Genomic DNA, 18,291 nt, shown 5'->3' with positions numbered 1-18,291 from the left:
GCTCCCGGCAGACGGCACAAACTACTACAAGCATGCTGGGGGCAGAAGTGCTTGTAGGGGAGGGGAGTCGTCAGGGGGAGAAGCTGCTTCTAAAAAGGAAGCAAATAATGACAATTATGTTTTATAACTAGAGGGCATTCGGGAGTTCCCGCAGTAACATCACTGGTGCGTTAGCCCCACAGCCACAGAAACTCCGTCAAAAAGCCTCGGGCAGGTGTTTTGCTTTCAGCTTTTGCTTCTAATGAGTTCATTTAAGCAGCATTCAAGGGGCGCCTAGGTGGCTCAGTCGGTTAGGCGGCTGCCTTCAGCTCAGGTCATGATCCCGGGGTCCCAGGATCGAGCGCTCCCCCCACCCCAGTCGGGCTCCCCTCTCAGCGGGGGTCTGCTTCTCCCTGTGACCCTCCTCCTGCTTGCGCCCCCCCCACTCTCGCTCTCAAATAAATCAATAAAATCTTTAAAATAAATAAATAAACAGCAGTCAACATGAATGAAAGCACCCAGCACTATCCTGTATGCAAAATCTCTTGGATCAACAAGGCTAAATCTCCGAAGATAAGCTTGGAATCGCTAAGATGCCACATTATTATAATAAAAATAAACACTTTCCTCCGGGGGGAAAAATGCGTGGTAGCTACGATGCCGAGCCCCAGTTACACAGCCTACGTCTGGTACAGTATTTAGAACTTTGGGGCATTTAACTTTTCCTCTGGCCTCACTTTTGTTTTCTCATTTTGTAGCTCTTGTATTTTTGTCTTCTTGCATGTGAATATATTTGCAAACTGCTTCAGTTCCTTCTGCAATGAGGAGAGACATAAATATTAGCACTGAACACTAGTATTAGCTGATTGTAATGGTAATGAATTGTATCGCATTGTGACAGGAGTCCAGATGTATCATCAATGCAGCAGCTGTTCCCCCGTGGCTTGTGAGCCTCCGCATGTGGGGAATGCCAGAATAAATGGTTTTAATCTGAGGATGCATCTCAGATATCCAAATGGCTCACCCCTCTGAGAGCCACATACTTTTGATGTAGTTGAGAGTCTCCTGTTGTATTTTGCAGCAACATCAGTGCGGTCACCATGTTAAATTTAGCACACAACAAAATGTCTGGTTGGTTGGTCCTAAACGCAGCCCTGTTCTGGTTCATCACTGAATAGCTGCTTTGCCCACCAGTTCTGCCAAGAGGTGCCTCCGAACTCCCACTCCATCAACTGCCTCCTCTCAACTGAACGGAAATCTCTCCTCCTTCAGGAAGCTTTTAATTAGAATCAACTCTCGCTTTCTCCTAGTGACGTAATTAGCTCCCTTGTTCTCTACCCCTCAGATGCTCATGGCTTCCTGTTATTGCAATGGATGGTACAAACTTTGGAGGGCAGGGACTGTGCCATATTTGCTTTATATTCCCTAAGCAATAAATCTGGGCAGAGTACACAGTAGAGATTTCCTAGAAATGAGTGCAGTGAAATGGAATCCACAGGATTGGAACAGGAAAGAATCTTAAAAACGCATCCATCCAGTGATGTATGGAAAAAAGAAAAAAAAAAGAAGAAAAAAAAAAGCATCCAGCTCCCAGCACTGCAGATGAAGAAACTGAGTCTCAGAGAGAACTGACTTTCCTGAGACCCACAGCTGGGGGACACGGAGTCAAAAAGTTAAGTCAATTAAGTATATATGGAATAGCCACTCATTAGATAAGCAAATGCATGCAAAGCTCTGCATGCCACACCAGGTTCACTGTATTATTCTAATTATAGCTTAATTACATATAATTGCAGACTAGTAGTAATTATTGTGAAAACCACTTCAACAATGACAAATAATACATGCCCAATATTGGAGATAGCACAGCAAATAAAAGAGTGGACCTCAAAGATACTACAATCCAGGTAAGGGGGTTAAGACTAATGTACAGGGGCACCTGGGTGGCTCAGATGGTTGAGCCTCTGCCTTCGGCTGGGGTCATGATCTCCAGGTCCTGGGATGGAGCCTGGCATCCCATATCTGGCTCCCAGCTCAGCAGGAAGTCTGCTTCTCCCTCTCCCCCTGCTTGTGCTCTGTCTCTCTCTGTCTCTCTCTCTCTCAAATGAATAAATAAAATCTTTTATAAAAAAGACTAATGTACATGAAAGGATCAGAGACTAACTGAAGGGGTATTCACAACAAGACCAGTAGGAATTCTGAAAAGGGGTTCATCCCTGTGGGTTGAAGAGGCTGAAGGCAGCTTTGAGGAGGAAGTGAGACAAGCTGGCCTTTTAAAGGTGGGGGTGGGCGAGGCAGGGGAGTGAGCTCACTTGCTCAGGAAATCACAGCCCCAGGAGGGCTGGGACCCACCCAGTCTGCTCATTTTACTGCACTGCCCTAGCCTGAGTACCCAGTGGGTGGAAGGCACTCATTACTGATTGAGGGATTTAATACATTCATCACAGAGGCGACAGAGGGAGGGGGTTGGGAGTCATGGGGCTTAGAGTTGAGAACGGACAGCAGGTTTGGAGATGGAATGTGACAGCCCACCTTAGCCAGGGCAAGAGTGAGGAGAAAAGGCATGGGAGAGGCAGGAGGAAGAGGGGGAGGCTGAGAGCCTGTCACTGTGGTGAACAGCCAGGCAAGTGCTGGGCCAGGCTGGCTGTTGGCAGGGGAACGGAAGTAAATTCAAGGCCTGTTTTCTTGGGGGACATATATGACCGACTGGGTATAAGAGGTGGAAGAAAGAGAGAGGTCAGTCATGACCACTTCATTTGTATTTCTATGTGTCAGAAAGAACGGAGCTTTAACCAATTCAGATGGAATCACTGAGAAGAGAAAGGAGATTAGGGTAGGCAAAATTGGAGATTTTGCATTTGTGATGAAGTGTGGGTCATTGAAGTGTGGATGTCAGTTGGATGTGGCAGTTGGAAACACGAGCTGGAGCACAGAAGAGATGAAACAGCACTAGATTTGTATTTGGGGGGGTGGTGGTGCCTGGGTGGCTCAGTCATTAAGCATCTGCCTTCAGCTCAGGTCATGATCCCAGGGTCCTGGGATTGAGCCCCGCATCGGGCTTCCTGCTCTGTGGGGGGCCTGCTTCTCCCTCTCTCTCTGCCTGCCACTCCCCCTGCTTGTGCTCTCTCTCTTTCAAATAAATAAATAAGTCTTCAAAAAAAAAAAAAGATTTGTATTTGGGGGAGTCATCTACAGAAGAGTAAGAGGTGAAGCTAAGAGAAAGAATGAACTTAAGAGAAAACATAGAAAAGAGAAGATTGAGGACAAAATCTAGAGCCAGACTGGGGCCCCAACAGGAAAAGAAAATGTGGATAGAAGAGAGAAGAATCAGCAAAGTATCATCAAGGAGAAGGATTCAAGAAATGGATGCTTGAAAGCATCAGATGCCTTTAAGAGAGATTCATGACCATAGACACACACACACACACACACACACACACACACACACATTTCATGGGGCAGAATGAAAGTTTTTGTCAATGACCAAAAACGTAATTTCAGTTGTGAGGATACAGCTGGCTTTCAGCAGATAAAAACTGGAAAGGTGGAGAGAAAATGGAGGTCGGTGTCTTCCTAGGTGGACCAAAATATCTGACCACATTCCCTATAGAGCTCAGAACGGGGGTACAAAATCAGTGTGAAATCAATAAATGTCCTGAGCACCCTCTGTGGACCCAACATTTGCTAGCACTGTAGTGACAGAAAGTATAAGATGCCACTCCTAGCAGGAAAGTAATGGGGCACATAAAAATTTCGCACTTGGGAATAACCCTACCACCATGAAATCTGCATGCTGTATCTTTAGCAGGATTGGGGGTGGAAGGAAGGAAATGCACTGGAAAACATTTCTGGATTTTTCCACCCCCTCTTGTATGCAAACAATATAAAACAGGAAACAAATTATTTAGCAGGATTACAGTTTAAATGCCTGGATTTAAAATGTCCATTTCTTCTAATGGTTTCACATAGTCCAAGCAGCAGGCTACCCAAAGTGGTGGACTCTGACCTAAGGCCTCTGGGGATAGAGTCTGCACAAAGAAAGGGAGACAAGGATTCACTGAGCCCTGCAAAGAACTGGGAGACACCTCACATAAGGACTCTCCCCTTCTCTTATAACCACTTAACAAATCCCCAGGAATGGAATAGTGGATGGTGTAAAGTTTGGAACAAAAAGAGGTGCCCAAAAATTATATTTAAGACAAGGAGAATTTACCCTAATTGGAAGCAGCTCTGAATATCCCAGCACATCTTAGCCTAGGTCTTTCTCTTCCATACCTGGCCCACAGTGAGCTCGATGTTGGACAAGTCCAAGTTTCAAAGAGTGTTTAAAATTTAGGGCTGTGGGGGCGACTGGGTGGCGCAGTCAGTTAAGCATTTGTCTTTGGCTCAGGTCATGATCCCACGGTCCTGGGATGGAGCCCTGCATCTGGCTCCCTGCTCGGTGGGGAGTCTGCTTCTTCCTCTGCCCCTCCCCCTGTTCCTGCGCTCGCTCTCTCTCAAGTAAATAAATAAAATCTTCAAAAAATAAAAGTTAGGACTGTGTGTATGCCTTCCGTTAGGGTCCCACGGCCTTTACAAACAGTCCATTCCCATCAATGGAGGCTTGAAGCTTCCAGCATGTTGCCCAGCTTACTCTCTTCTGGGCGGGGGGCGGGTAAGGCTATGTCATGGGACATAGAAGAGGAGGCTGACAGCTCTCAAAGTTAGGGACAACTGTGGATCTCACCTGGGGCAGTGACCAGGTAACGATGGTGGGGTTCATGCTCCTAACCTTTCCCTAGCCTTGACAAGCCAAGGGCAGGAGGTAAACCCTGGATTACAAAATATTAGTTATCAGTCCCATAAATGTTTAATAAGTGCAAATTAAATGGGAGGTTCCAAAGTAGAGAATAAGGGACACAATGTTATCTAAATAGCTTCCTGCTCTCAAGTTCCCCCTATACAAAATGCCATGGAAGTCCAAGGAGGGTAACCAGGAAAAGCTTTGGGCCTGAGAGAGTTTTGGGAGCAAAGAAGGATTTCAACATACACAAAGTAGCAGGCCTGCATTCTAAGGGAAGGAGATCCCCTGAAAACAGACAAAAGGCACTTTGGTCCATGGCAAAGAGATGTTTGACTGGAACATGGGCGGACAGAGGTCTGTGGTGACAGGCAGCAGTCCCATGAGGCATAAGATCATGGACTTTGGAGCCATACTGATTGGATTCAAACCCCACCTCCACCAAGACCTTCAGACTTCTTACCTGGAGCTCATGCCTTCCACAGTCTGGCCACATCTACTTCTTCAGACTTAACAATAGCTAACATTTAGGAGTACGAGGCATTGCACTAAGCCCTTTGAATAAGTTCAAGACTTAGAACACTTACACAGAGTAAGTGCTTAATACATTTTGGATAGTGCTGTTATGATGGTCCTCCAGTTCTCATGACCAATTAGGATGGAGGTATTATTTTTCCTCTTTTACTGATGAGGACACTGAAACTTAGAGAAGTATCTTGTCCACTGTTTTCCAACTAGGAACAGTAGAGCTTCTAATCCTAGGGTCACAAAGACTCAGCTTACAAATGTTTGTAAATGAAAAGGGCATGGATTTCTATCCTGCTGAAATAAAATGAACCAAAGGAATTTTGACTAAGAGATGGTACCTCTACTAGATTGCAAATCCTATTAAATATGGACACACACATACCCCCCAAACAAAAACATGGAAGATCTGGTTAAATTAGCTGAGTAATATTCGTGATACCCCATTTTCTATTTACATGGCTAATTAACAGTTCAGTGAGTAATTGAAGGGAACAAGGGCAGGAAAACAACTAGTTATCAAACATCTACTATATAATGGACAGCACCCAAAGCACACATTACTTTTTCTCAATCACATGAGGTGGAGATGATCAAACTAATAATAATAACTAAAACTTAGGTAGTGCTTAATATGTGTTAAGCCCTGTTTTAAGCCCTTTATAGATTTTGACTGATTTCATTCATCCTCATAAAAGCTTTGTGAAGTAGGTGCTATTATCCTCCCCAAGTTGTAGGTGAGCAAATTTTGGCCGAAGAGGCTAGGTAACTTTCCCACGTAAGTGTTGGAACCACAGGAGAAGAATTTGAAGGTTAGTTTAAATAATGTTCCCAGAGCCACTCAACTATCAGAACCCAGATGTTCTGCATTGGAGACCATGTTGTCCCCATTGACATAAAACAGAAGTATAAGGAGTAAGGGAAAAAGATGCAATCCAAAATCTTCCTCATTCAACACTCACTTCAAAAATTAATTATTTAGCTTCTACCACATGCAAGGAACTATGCCAAGCATCAGAGGAGATACAGATTCATGCTTGTTCATATTTCAAGTGTTTGTACAGGGCCTTGTGTTTAAGCTTCTTTTTAAGAATGTGTCAGAAAATAATTGCTCCATGATATTCTGGGAATGGAGCCACATCAACAAAATACAAACCCTGGGAAACCGACAGCTGGTAAAACATATCAGAGTTTCACAGTTTATGATTTTTTAAAAGAAAAGATGATGAAAAGAAATATGTATGAGAATCTAGTAGAGAACCAAATATGCAAAATGAGGAACAAAGTGAATACAGTTTCAATATCAAAACCTAAGCAGAAATATCCCTCCCTCCTTCTTTCTTTCCTTCCTTCCTTCCCTCTCTTCTTTTTTCTCCCTCCCTTCCCCCTCTCTACCCCACCTCCCTCCCTCCCTGGCCCCCTCTCTTCTCTACCTCCCTCCCTCTCTTTCTTTCTTCCTCCCCCTCCCCCCCTCCCTCCCTCCATCCCTCCCTCTGTATGTTTGAGGACTATCCAAGGACTTACTCAACACCCTTGCAATATAACTACCATATTTCTATGCTAACAACAGATTATGTTAATTTACGTGAATGGGAGTCAAGACTTTCTACTACAATGACTTATGCCAGATTCTTCTATATTTTTAAAAAAGAAGTAATAGGAGGGGATCAAGTTGACAGAGGAGGAAAACTCTGAGCTCACCTCTTCTCAGGACACAACAAAACTGCAACAACATATAGAACAACTATCTCTGGGAACAACTTGAAGATTAGCAGAGCAGCTCCAAAACAACTATAGATATAAACAAAAAGCCACACTGAGATAGGAAGAAGGGTCGAAGTCATGTTCTAGTCAGGACCCACACCCCTGACACAGTGAGGAAGTACTCCCTGAGGAGTGAGGGGTTCACGCTCCACATCAGGAAGCCCAGCCGTGGGCACCCGAAATAGGAAGACAAGCCCCAATAGTGTCTTGCTTTGAAAACCAGCAAGGCTTAATTCCAAGAAAGCCAGAGACTATAGGAAACCCAAACTCCATTTTTAAAGGGCTTGCACACAAATTACTCCCACTGAGACCTAGCACAGAGGCAGCAGTTTGAAAAGTGCCTGGGTCATGTGTGAGAGAAATTTAGTGACTAATTTTAGTGCAAGGACTGGAAGGGCAGGGATCTGTAGGAACTTTATCTAGAAAGGGAAGTGCTGGTAGGTATCATTTTACTCTCCCTCTATCTACCTGGCCCAGCACTGGTGGGTGCCATTTCTGACACATGCCATCTACCTTGCTAGCACCACTCACCCCACCTCCACATTCCCCCTGTGGACCCACCTGACCAGCAGATCCCCCACCAAAGTGGCTGCCACTCTGCCCTACCCAGGAGGTGGGCTTGGCTAGGACTGGTACACCCCAATGTGACTTCCAGTATGCCCTGCCACACTTGGCGAGCAACCTTGGCGTGGACCATCACCCCTCAAAGTGAATCACATCCTGAGAAGGGGGATCCTGCCACACACACCAATGCAACCACGCACACTAGCATAATTACAAATCACAGCTGGTCCTCATAGCTAGCCAAACCAGGGGCCATCCCTGCTCACCAGCAGCCCTGCAGTAGGTATAACCCAGCCATAAGAAGGTGCATACAGACCACACGGGACACCCCTGGAGTGCCTGGTTCTGGTGACCCTGAGGGCATTGCTCTTCTGGGCTCAGAGGACACCTACTACATAAGGCCACTCCTTCAAGACTGAGACATGGGTGATCTACCTAATACAGAGAGTCAGACAAAATGAGGAGACAGAGGAATATGACAAAGTCTTAGAAAAAGAACTAAATGAAGGAGAGATAAGCAATCTACATAATAAGGATTTCAAAGCAATGGTCATAAAGTTGCTAACTGAACCCAGAAAAATAATGGATGAACACAGTGAGAACTTCAACAAAGAGAAATAAAATATTAAAAAGAATTCATCAGAGCTGAAATTTAAAAAAATACACTTGAGAGAATTAACATCAGATTAGAGGATGCAGAAGAACAAATCAGTGATCTGGAAGACAGGGCAGTGGAAATCATCCAAGTGGAACAGAAAAAATTTATTTTAATAAAGATAGGTTTTTTAAAAGATTTTATTTATTTATTTGAGAGAGAGAGTGAGTATGAGAGAGAGAGAGAGCACACAAATGGGGTGGGGAGAGAGGGAGAAGCAGACTCCCCACTGATCAGAGAGCCTGACACGGGGCTCAATCCCAGGACCCTGAAATCATGACCTGAGCCAAAGGCAGACACTTAACCAACTGAGCCATCCAGGGGCCCCTTAATAAGGATAGCTTAAAAGACGTCTAGACAACATTAAGCATAAAACATTCACATTATACAGTTCCCAGAAGGAGAAGAGAGAGAAAGGGACAGAAAACTTATGCAAAGAAATAATAGCTGAAAACTTCCCTAACCTGGGAAAGGAAACAGACATCCAGGTCCAGGAAGCAGAAAGAGCCCCAAAGAAGATGAACCAATGAGGTCCACACCAAAAAGTTAAATATAAAGAGAGAATCTTGAAAGCAGCAGCAAAAAAGCAACTAATTACAACCAAGTTACATACATCAGCTGATTTTTCAGTAGAAACTTTTCAGGCCAGAAGAAAAGGACATATATTCAGAGTGCTGAAGAAAAAGCCTACAATCAAGAAACTCTTTCTACCCAGGTTATAATTCAAAATTGGAGGAGAGGTAAAGAGTTCCCCAGACCAACAAAAGTTAAAGGAGTTCATTACCACTAAATGGGTTTTACAAGAAATGTTAAAAGGATTCCTTTAAGCAGAAAAGAAAATGTCACAGCTAGAAGAAAATTATAAAAGAAAAAATATCAATGATAAAAGTAAATGTACAGTAAATGTAGTGGATCAACCACTTATAACGTTAGTATGAGGGTTAAAAGACAAAAATAGTAAAATCAACTATACCTACAATAATTAGTTAAGGAGTATACAAAATAAAAATATGTAAAATATGATGTCAAAAACATAAAATATGGCAAGGGAGAATAAAATTTAATGCTTTTAGAATGCGTTCAAACTTAAGTGACTTAGACTACTATATACATAGATTGTTATATACAAACCTCATGATAACCACAAACCAAAAATCTGTAACAGATTAAAAGAGAGAGAGAGAAAGGAAACCAAACATATCACTAATTAAAATCATCAAAACACAAGGGAAGAGACCAAGGAAAAAAAGGAACAGAGAAGAACTACAAAACAGCCAGAAAAAAAATGGCAATAAACATATACCTATAAATAATTACTTTAAATGTTATTGTACTAAATGTTCCAATCAAAAGACATAGGGTGAGTGAATGTATAAAAAAAAAACCAAGACCCATATATGTGCTACCTACAAGAGACTCATTTCAAATCTAAAAACACATACCGACTGAAAATGAAGAGATTTAAAAAAGACATCCCATGAAAATTGAAATGAAAAGAAAGTTGGCATAGCAATATTTATATCAGACTTTAAAACAAAGACTATAACAAGAGACATAAAAGGGCATTATATAATGATAAATGGATCACTCCAAGAGGATGTAATGATTGTAAATATCTATGCACCCAACATAGGAGCACCTGAACATAAAAAGAAAATATTAACAGACATAAAGAGAGAAAGTGACAATAATACAATAATATTAAATCACTTTAACATTCCATTTACATCAATGGATAGATTATCCAGACAGAACATCAATGAAACATTAGACTACATAAACTTCATAGATACATACAGAACATTTCATCAAAAACAGCAGAATGCACATTTTTTCATGTGCACAGGGAACATTCTCCAAATCAGATGACATGTTATGTAACAAAACAATTATCAATAAATTTAAGATTGAAATCATATCAAGCATCTCTTCCAACCACAACAATCTGAAACTAGAAATTTTCACAAGAATAAAACTCTGGGAAAAAACACAAATGAGGCTAAACAACATGCTACTAAATAATCTGGGTCAATGAAGAAATCAAAGAGGAGATTTAAAAATACCTTGAGAAAAATGAAAATGGCAACACAATGTTCCATAATCAATGGGACACAGCAAAAGCAGTTCTAAGGGGGCAGTTTATAGTGATACAGACTACCTCAAGAAACAAGAAAGATCTCAAATAAACCATCTAACCATACATTTAAAGTAACGAGAAAAAGCATAAAACCCAAAGCAGTAAAAGGAAGAAAATAACAAAAGAACAAAAATAAATAAAATATACACTTAAAATAATGGAAAAGATCAATGAAACTAAGAGCTGTTCTTTGGAAAAAAGGAAACAAAATTGATAAACCTTTGCCAGACTCATCAAGAAAAAAAAAAGAGAGAGGGCCCAAATAAATAAAATCAAAAATGAAAAAGGAGAGGTTAAAACTGACACTACAGAAATACAAAGGATTAAAAGAGGCTGCTATGAACAATTATACACCAATAACTTGAATAATCTAGAAGAAATGAATAAATTCCTAGAAATATATAGTCTTCTAAGACTGAATCAGAAAGAAATAAAATATCTGAACAGAATGATTACTAGTAATAAAATTAAATCTGTAAAACAAAAACTTCCCAACAAAGTCTAGGATCAGACAGCTTCACAGGTGAATTCTACCAAACATTCAAAGAAGAGTTAACAGTATACTTCTCAAACTATTCCAGAATAATGGAAGAAGGAATGCTTCCAAATTCATTCTACAAGTCCAGCATTACCCTGAAAACAAAACCAGACAAAGACACTATAAAAATAAAACTATAGGCCAATATCCCTGATGAACACAGATGCAAAAATCCTCAAGAAAGTAACAGCAAGCCAAATTCAAATATACCTTAAAAGAATAATACAATAATTCCACTATAGGAATAAATCACAGCTACCTATCTGCTTACTGCAGCAATGACTCAGATAGGAAAAGTGAGAGATAACCTGAAATCCTAACAATAGGGATTTAGTTAAACATATTATGGTATTATAGGCATAACACAGAAAAACACTCATGATATGTTAGGGAAAAAATTAATCATAAAACAGTTTATACATGTTGATATAAATATTTTACCTATAAAAATAAAACTGGAACCTTACACCTAAAGGGGCTAGGAAAAAGAACAAAGTACAAAGCCTGTAGAAAGAAGTAAATAAAAGATCACAACAGAAATAAATGAAATAAAGATTAAAAAACAATAGAACAGATCAATGAAACTAGGAGCTGGTTCTTTGAAAGGATCAACAAAATTGATAAACATTCAGACAGACTGATCAAGAAAAAAAAAGACAGAACTCAAATAAAATCAGAAATGAAAGAAATAACAACCAACACACCAGAAATACAAAGGATTATAAGAGAATTATGAAAAATTATATGCCAACAAATTGGACAACCTAGAAAAAATGGATAAACTCCTAGAAACATATAACTTTCCAAAACTAAATTGGAAAGAAATAGAAAATTTGAACAGACCAATCACAAGCAAAGAAATTGAATCAGTAATCAAAAAACTAACAAACAAAAGTCCAGGACCAGAGATCTTCACAGCTGAATTCTACCTAACATTTAAAGAGATTATACCTATTCATCTCAAATTATTTCAAAAAATACAAGAGAAAGGAGAGCTTCCAAATTCATTCTATGAGGCCAGCATTACCCTAATACGAAAACAAGGCAATGACACTACAAAAAAAGAAAACCAAAGGCAAATATCTCTGATGAACATCAGTGCAAAAATCCTCAACAAAATATTAGCAAGCCAGGGCGCCTGGGTGGCTCAGTTGGTTAGGCGACTGCCTTCGGCTCAGGTCATGATCCTGGAGTCCCGGGGTTGAGTCCCGCATCGGGCTCCCCGCTCAGCGTGGGGTCTGCTTCTCCCTCTGACCCTCTTCCCTCTCGTGCTCTCTGTCTCTCATTCTCTCTCTCTCAAATGAATAAATAAAATCTTAAAAAAAAAAAAAATATTAGCAAGCCAATCCAACAACATATTTAAAAAAATCATTCACCATGATCAAATGGGATTTATTCCCTGGATGCAAGGATGGTTCAATATATGCAAATCAATTCAACCTGATACATCACACCAATAAAAGAAAGGATAAAAAAACTTGATCATCTCAATAGATTCAGAAAAAGCATCTGACAAAGTATAACATCCATTCATGATAAAAACTCTTGTAACAAAGTAGGTTTAGAGGGAACATATCTCAACATAATAAAAGCCATACATGACATCACACAACTAATATCATACTGAATGGTGAAAAACTGAGAACTTTTCCTCTAAGATCAGGAATAAGACCAGGATGTCCACTCTCACCACTTTCATTCAACATAGTACTGGAAATGCTAGCCACAGCAATCAGATGAGAAAAATAAATAAAAAGCATCCAAATTGGTAAGGGAGAATTAAAACTTTCACTATTTGCAGATGACATGATTTTATATATAGAAAACCCTAAAGGCTCAACAACAACAACAACAACAACAACAAAAACCCTACTAGAATTGATAAATAAATTCAGTAAAGCCACGGGATAGAAAATTAATACACAGAAATCTGTTGCATTTCTCTACACTAATAATAAAGCTGCAGAGAGAGAAATTAAGAAAATAATCCTATCTATAATTCCACCAAAAATAATAAAAAATCTAGGAATAAACTTAACCAAGGAGGTGAGAGACCTGTACTTCCAAAATTATAGAACACTGATGAAAGAAATCAAAGATGGGACAAACAAATGGAAAGATATTCCATGCTCACGAATTGAAAGAACCAATATTGTTAAATGTCCATATTATCCAAAGCAATCTACAGATTTAATGCAATCTCTATCAGAATAGCAACAGCATTTTTCACAGAACTAGAATAAATAATCCTAAAATTTATATGGAACCATAAAAGACCCCAAACAGCCAAAGCAATCTTGAGAAAGAAGAACAAAGCTGGAGGTATCACAATCCCAGATTTCAAGATACTATATAGTTGTAATAATCAAAACAATACGGTACTGGCACAAAAATAGACATATCGGTCTTTGGAACAGAACAGAGAGCCCACAAATAAGCCTACATTTACATGGTCAATTAATCTATGACAAAGGAGGCAAGAATATCCAATGGGTAAAAGAAATTCTCTTCAACAAATGGTGCTGGAAAAACTGGACAGCTACATGCAAAGGAATGAAGCTGAACCACTTTCTTACACTATACACAAAACTAAACTCAAAATGGATTAAAGACCTAAATATGAGACCTGAAACCATCAAACTCCTAGAAGAAAACATAGGCAGTTATTTCATTGATATCAGTCATAAAAACATTTCTCTAGATAGGTGTCCTCAGGAAACAAGCAAAAATAAACTATTGGGACTACACCAAAAGAACTACCAACAAAACTAGGCAAACTACTGAACAAGAGAAGATATTTGCAAACGACATATCTGATAGGGGATGGATCCAAAATATATAAAGACCTTATACAACTCAACTCCAAAAAACCAAACAACCTAAAAAATGGGCAGATGACCTAACTAGACATTTTTCCAGGGAAGACATCCAGATGGCCAACAGACACATGAAAAGCTCAGCATCACTAACCATCAGGGAGACGCAAGTCAAAACCACAATGAGGTATCACCTCACACCAGTAAGAATGGCTAGAATCAAAAAGACAAGAAATAACAAGTGCTGGTGAGGATGTGGAGGGAAAGGAACCCTCATAAAGTGCTGGTGGGAATGCAAATTGGTGCAGCCATTGTGGAAAACAGTATGGAGATTCCTCAAAAAATTAAAAATAGAATTACCATACCATCCAGTAATTTCACTACTGGGTATTTACCCAAAGGGGGGAAAAAAAAACATTAATTCAAAAAGATGTATGCATCCCTATGTTTATTGCAGCATTATTTACAATAGCCAAGATATGGAAGCAACCCAAGTGTTTTATCAAGAAATGAATGGATAAAGGCAATGTGGTATATATACAATTGAATATTACTCAGCTATAAAAAAAGAATGTGATCTTGCCATTTGCAACAATACTGATGGACCTAGAGGATATAATGCTAAGTGAAATAAGTCAGAGAAAGACAAATACCAGATGATTTCACTCATATGTGGAATTTAAGACATAAAACAAATGAAAAATGAAAAAAGAGACAAACAAAAAACAGATTCTTAAATACAGAGAAGAAACTGCTGGTTGCCAGGTAGGTGGGGGATGGGTGAAAGAGTGAAGGGGATTAAGAATACACTTATCATGATGAGCACTGATTAACATACAGAACTGGTGAATGATTACATTATACACCTGAAACTAATATAACATGTTAATTATACTCTAATAAAAATAAAAGTGAAGCTGGAAGATTCTATGCTATAGTGTTAACAGTGTATCCTGGGACTTTTAATAACCTCTTCTTTTTACTTATCTATAATTTCTAACTTTCTAAATTATATAAGCGTGAACTATTTTATAATAACAAAATCAAAACTATAACAAAATCAAAGCAACTTAAACCTCTTACAAAACTTTAGAACAGATACTCTATAAATGTGTGATCGTGGTTGGCTCATTTGTAGTTTAAAAATCTGGAGGTGAGGTTGTTTTGTTTTGTTTTGTTTTTATCATGTTGCCTTTCTAGCCTGTGGATTCCAAAAGGCAGGAGCCGTAGAAATTTATTTGGAGACCCCCAAAATCCAGTATATTATTTTGCTCTGATTTAAAAAATTACTGCCAGTTGGAATGCAAAAATGACTGAGGGCAGAGTGACTTTGTTCTCAAATCTGCTTTATTCCTCTTGTGCAGGTATTCCTGTCCAGGCTATGCCACCTCCCTGGAGCTTATACCTGGCTTCCCAGGCTCCTGGATCTCATTCAGCCTCCCCTCTCACCTGGTTCCCACTCTTGGCTTTGCTATTTTTTTCTAATGGCGCCACAACTCCATCTGTCACCCAGACCGAATCTTGATATCAACGACTCTCCATGTTGTTTCCATTCCCTACCTTTTATCAACCAATTGATCCTTCTAGTAAAATGTCTCCTCTAGCCCCTTCAGATGCACTACAAAACTGTCAGATATACTTTCCTAAAAACCATTTTATTATTACCTCCAGCTTTACAGTTAACAGTAGCCCCCAGAGCAAAGCGAGTCAAATGCGGTCATCTTGGCTTGGTATTCAAGTCTCCCAACACCTCCATCATTTACCCACCTCTCCACACAACCAAACTCCTCACCTACCCCACACACACTGGATTCTTTCCATCCCAGTCTTCCAGCCATCCCTTTCCCACTGAAAGCCTCTCTTATTTGCCATCTGGCCTAAACCTGGTTAATTCTTCAGAGTTGTATTCTTAGAAAGGTCATTTATGTTCAGTGGCATTTGTAAAATGGTGATATTAATAAGCAACAGGCCCAAAATAGAGTCACTTAGGTTAAGTCCCACCAAGACTTTATACCTAAATGAACTGTAATTTCAGCCTCTTCTAGGAGTGGAATTTTCAACCGATCAATCTGGAACTTCCTGATCAGCACTAATGAGGTCATCTGTATGATAAGAACTCCTGCCATTCCCCCTAAGGAAAGGTGGCCATGCTTGAAACAATCCTTTCTCTTCTTTTGCTAATAATGTCCTTGTCCCCACCCCCCTCATTTCTGCTTATAAAAGCCTTCCATTTTGTACAACTCCTGGGAGCCTCTTCTGTTTGTTACATGAGATGCTACCTGATTCATGGATATTTGAACAATTAGATCTTTAAATTTACTTGGTTAAATTTTTGTTCTTTAACAGATTTAGTGGCAGCAGTAGGACTGACAGAGACTTCTGTTGCAGGATTTCTTTCCCTTTAGCACCCACAGTTCTTGGTCACGTCACTTCAAAGAATGAAGAGGTAAGCCAGACGAAGAGTGGTGGGCGGCAAAGCAAATTTAAAGCAAAGTTTATTGAGCAATAGTACAATGCTTCCAAAGAGGGAAGGGACCCGAGGGGGTTGCCAATTTGGCATTTAAATCTAGGGGTTTTTTGGGCTCTTTGTTGTGGAATGTTCTAATCTGATTAACTCTCCAGGTACCTGTCACCCAGTCAGGGTTTTGTCCACGAGCTCTCTACCTATCAGGTAGTTGTTCATGTGGAAAAGGGTGGAGGGCTCCTTTCAGGGTGGTTTTGCCTAGCCTCTGGAATCAAGACAGCATGGCCACCACTGCCCTAAGGCCACCAGATCAAGCTCTTTGTTTAAATATCCCACTGGCTGTTGAGCTGGCCCCCTGGGCCTGGATTAGGACACCCAAGGCCACTCCCTTCCTTTCTGTCACAAGTTGTAAGTCTTCCCAGTAGGAAGACTTAAAGCTAGGACACTGAGTAAAGCCTGGAGTAACAGGATGAGCTCTTTTTCCTTCTAAGGGTAGTTTTCCTCAGGATGGGGCCCCTTGTCCCTGCCTACCTTTCTCCCGACTATCCTTCATTACTTCTAGCAGCTTTGGGGACAACAAGATACACAGGTGTGGCAGCCACAGACACTTTGAGTTGTCTTTCTCACCCTTTCTGAAGGCTATGGGTAAGTTCCTCTTGGTTCTGAGCTCCCCTCACTTTGCGTCCAGCTCCTGATCTAATTGGCTTTCCACAGTTCTCTATAGAGCCCTTGGTTCTATTCCGAGATTCCACACTGAGCACTGTTGGGGGCAGCTGCAGTTTCCCATTTGTTTGGAACCAGTCCACAGTCCCCATTTTTAGATTCTACTGGTTCAATCCTTCCCCCCATCCCCAGACTCCATATAGGGAACTGTTGGTGGTTATCAGCCACCGGTGGACTAGGTCCAACCTAAAAACTGGACTGGGCCTAGGAACTGTGCTTTCAATTGGACTGGGTCCAATTTAAAAACCAAACTGGGTCCAGGATTGGGTCCAATTTGGTCAGAACTGAATCCAGTGGGAGGCCTCAGTGAATATTACATAAAGGCTAGCTGCTAATGGAAATCTCAGGAGTCAAAAAAGCTGCAAACATTGGTAAGCATGGGTCCAGCATTTAAAGGTTGTTAGAGCACATGTACCTCAAGAAGACTCTTGTGATGGACTCTTAGGTCCTCTTAGGTGTGTGTGTGGCTCTGGGAAACTCTAAAAGAAATGGAATCCTTCAAAGAGTTGAGCGTGCCACCCTCCGGTACACCTATGATTTTATGTTTAAGAACTATCATCCTGGAAGCTACAGTTATCTAGCAAAATGGCAAATTTTTACTAAAAATAACCTAGACTTGCAGTAGCCTTTATGAGGAACATTTCAACTAGACACGATTGCTTATTTAAGAAATGTACTTAACAGCAGGGGATCCCAAGTTGAACAAACAGAACAGGATGCCTACTTTAATTGGTATGCCTCCAAAAGTCTTCAAGACCCCAAAATAACTTCATTAAAAGACCCATTACTAAAGGCTAATGAAAAATTAAAGACACAAGAGGTACCTAAAGCAAAAGATGATAGGATGGATGTGACTCCCACTTACTCTCATCTTTTTTTTTTTTACCTGAGTACTCACATTTTACTAATTCTCTATCTGAACTGCCTTTTCACTCTGAAGAGACTATTAGACAGTGACCTTTTAAAATAAAACTACTTGAGGTTGCAGACAAACCTCCTCAGGTATCCTTTGTTCCTTGGTCAAAGACTGAATTAAGGGCCATAGTTGAATTTTCTAAGCCTAAGGAGGAATTCCAAAAGTTTTTTGAAGAATTTAGAGGCATTATTGGGGCCTGTGTCCTCCGGGTGCCAGATCTTTATCAGCTTGTACACATGTAGGTAGGACCTGGGAACACCCAAAAGAGATGCAGGAAGCAAGATGGCAAAACCCTGAGGATGATACCTGATATCCTCAATCTTTAACAACTTGGTGACCAGAAAAACCTCAAAAAATACCAACAGAACTTTTACAAGCCATTCCTAGAATCTTCCCTGCCTTCACCGAGTGGTCTAATATCCAGACGTGC

At 40.4% G+C, this 18,291-nt stretch overlaps 1 protein-coding gene across 1 annotated transcript in view; it reads right to left on the bottom strand.

Annotated features, from left to right (window-relative positions):
• Positions 1-18,291, bottom strand: part of PDGFRL (platelet derived growth factor receptor like) — a 65,190-nt gene that overhangs the window by 10,931 nt on the left and 35,968 nt on the right. The window lies entirely within an intron of this gene.

The sequence above is a fragment of the Phoca vitulina genome, unplaced genomic scaffold, assembly GCF_004348235.1.
Source record: "Phoca vitulina isolate PV1807 unplaced genomic scaffold, GSC_HSeal_1.0 scaffold15, whole genome shotgun sequence".
NCBI classification, from domain to species: Eukaryota; Metazoa; Chordata; class Mammalia; order Carnivora; family Phocidae; genus Phoca; species Phoca vitulina.
Note: the sequence above shows the minus strand (reverse complement) of the source record. Positions and strands in the feature narration are given on the sequence as shown.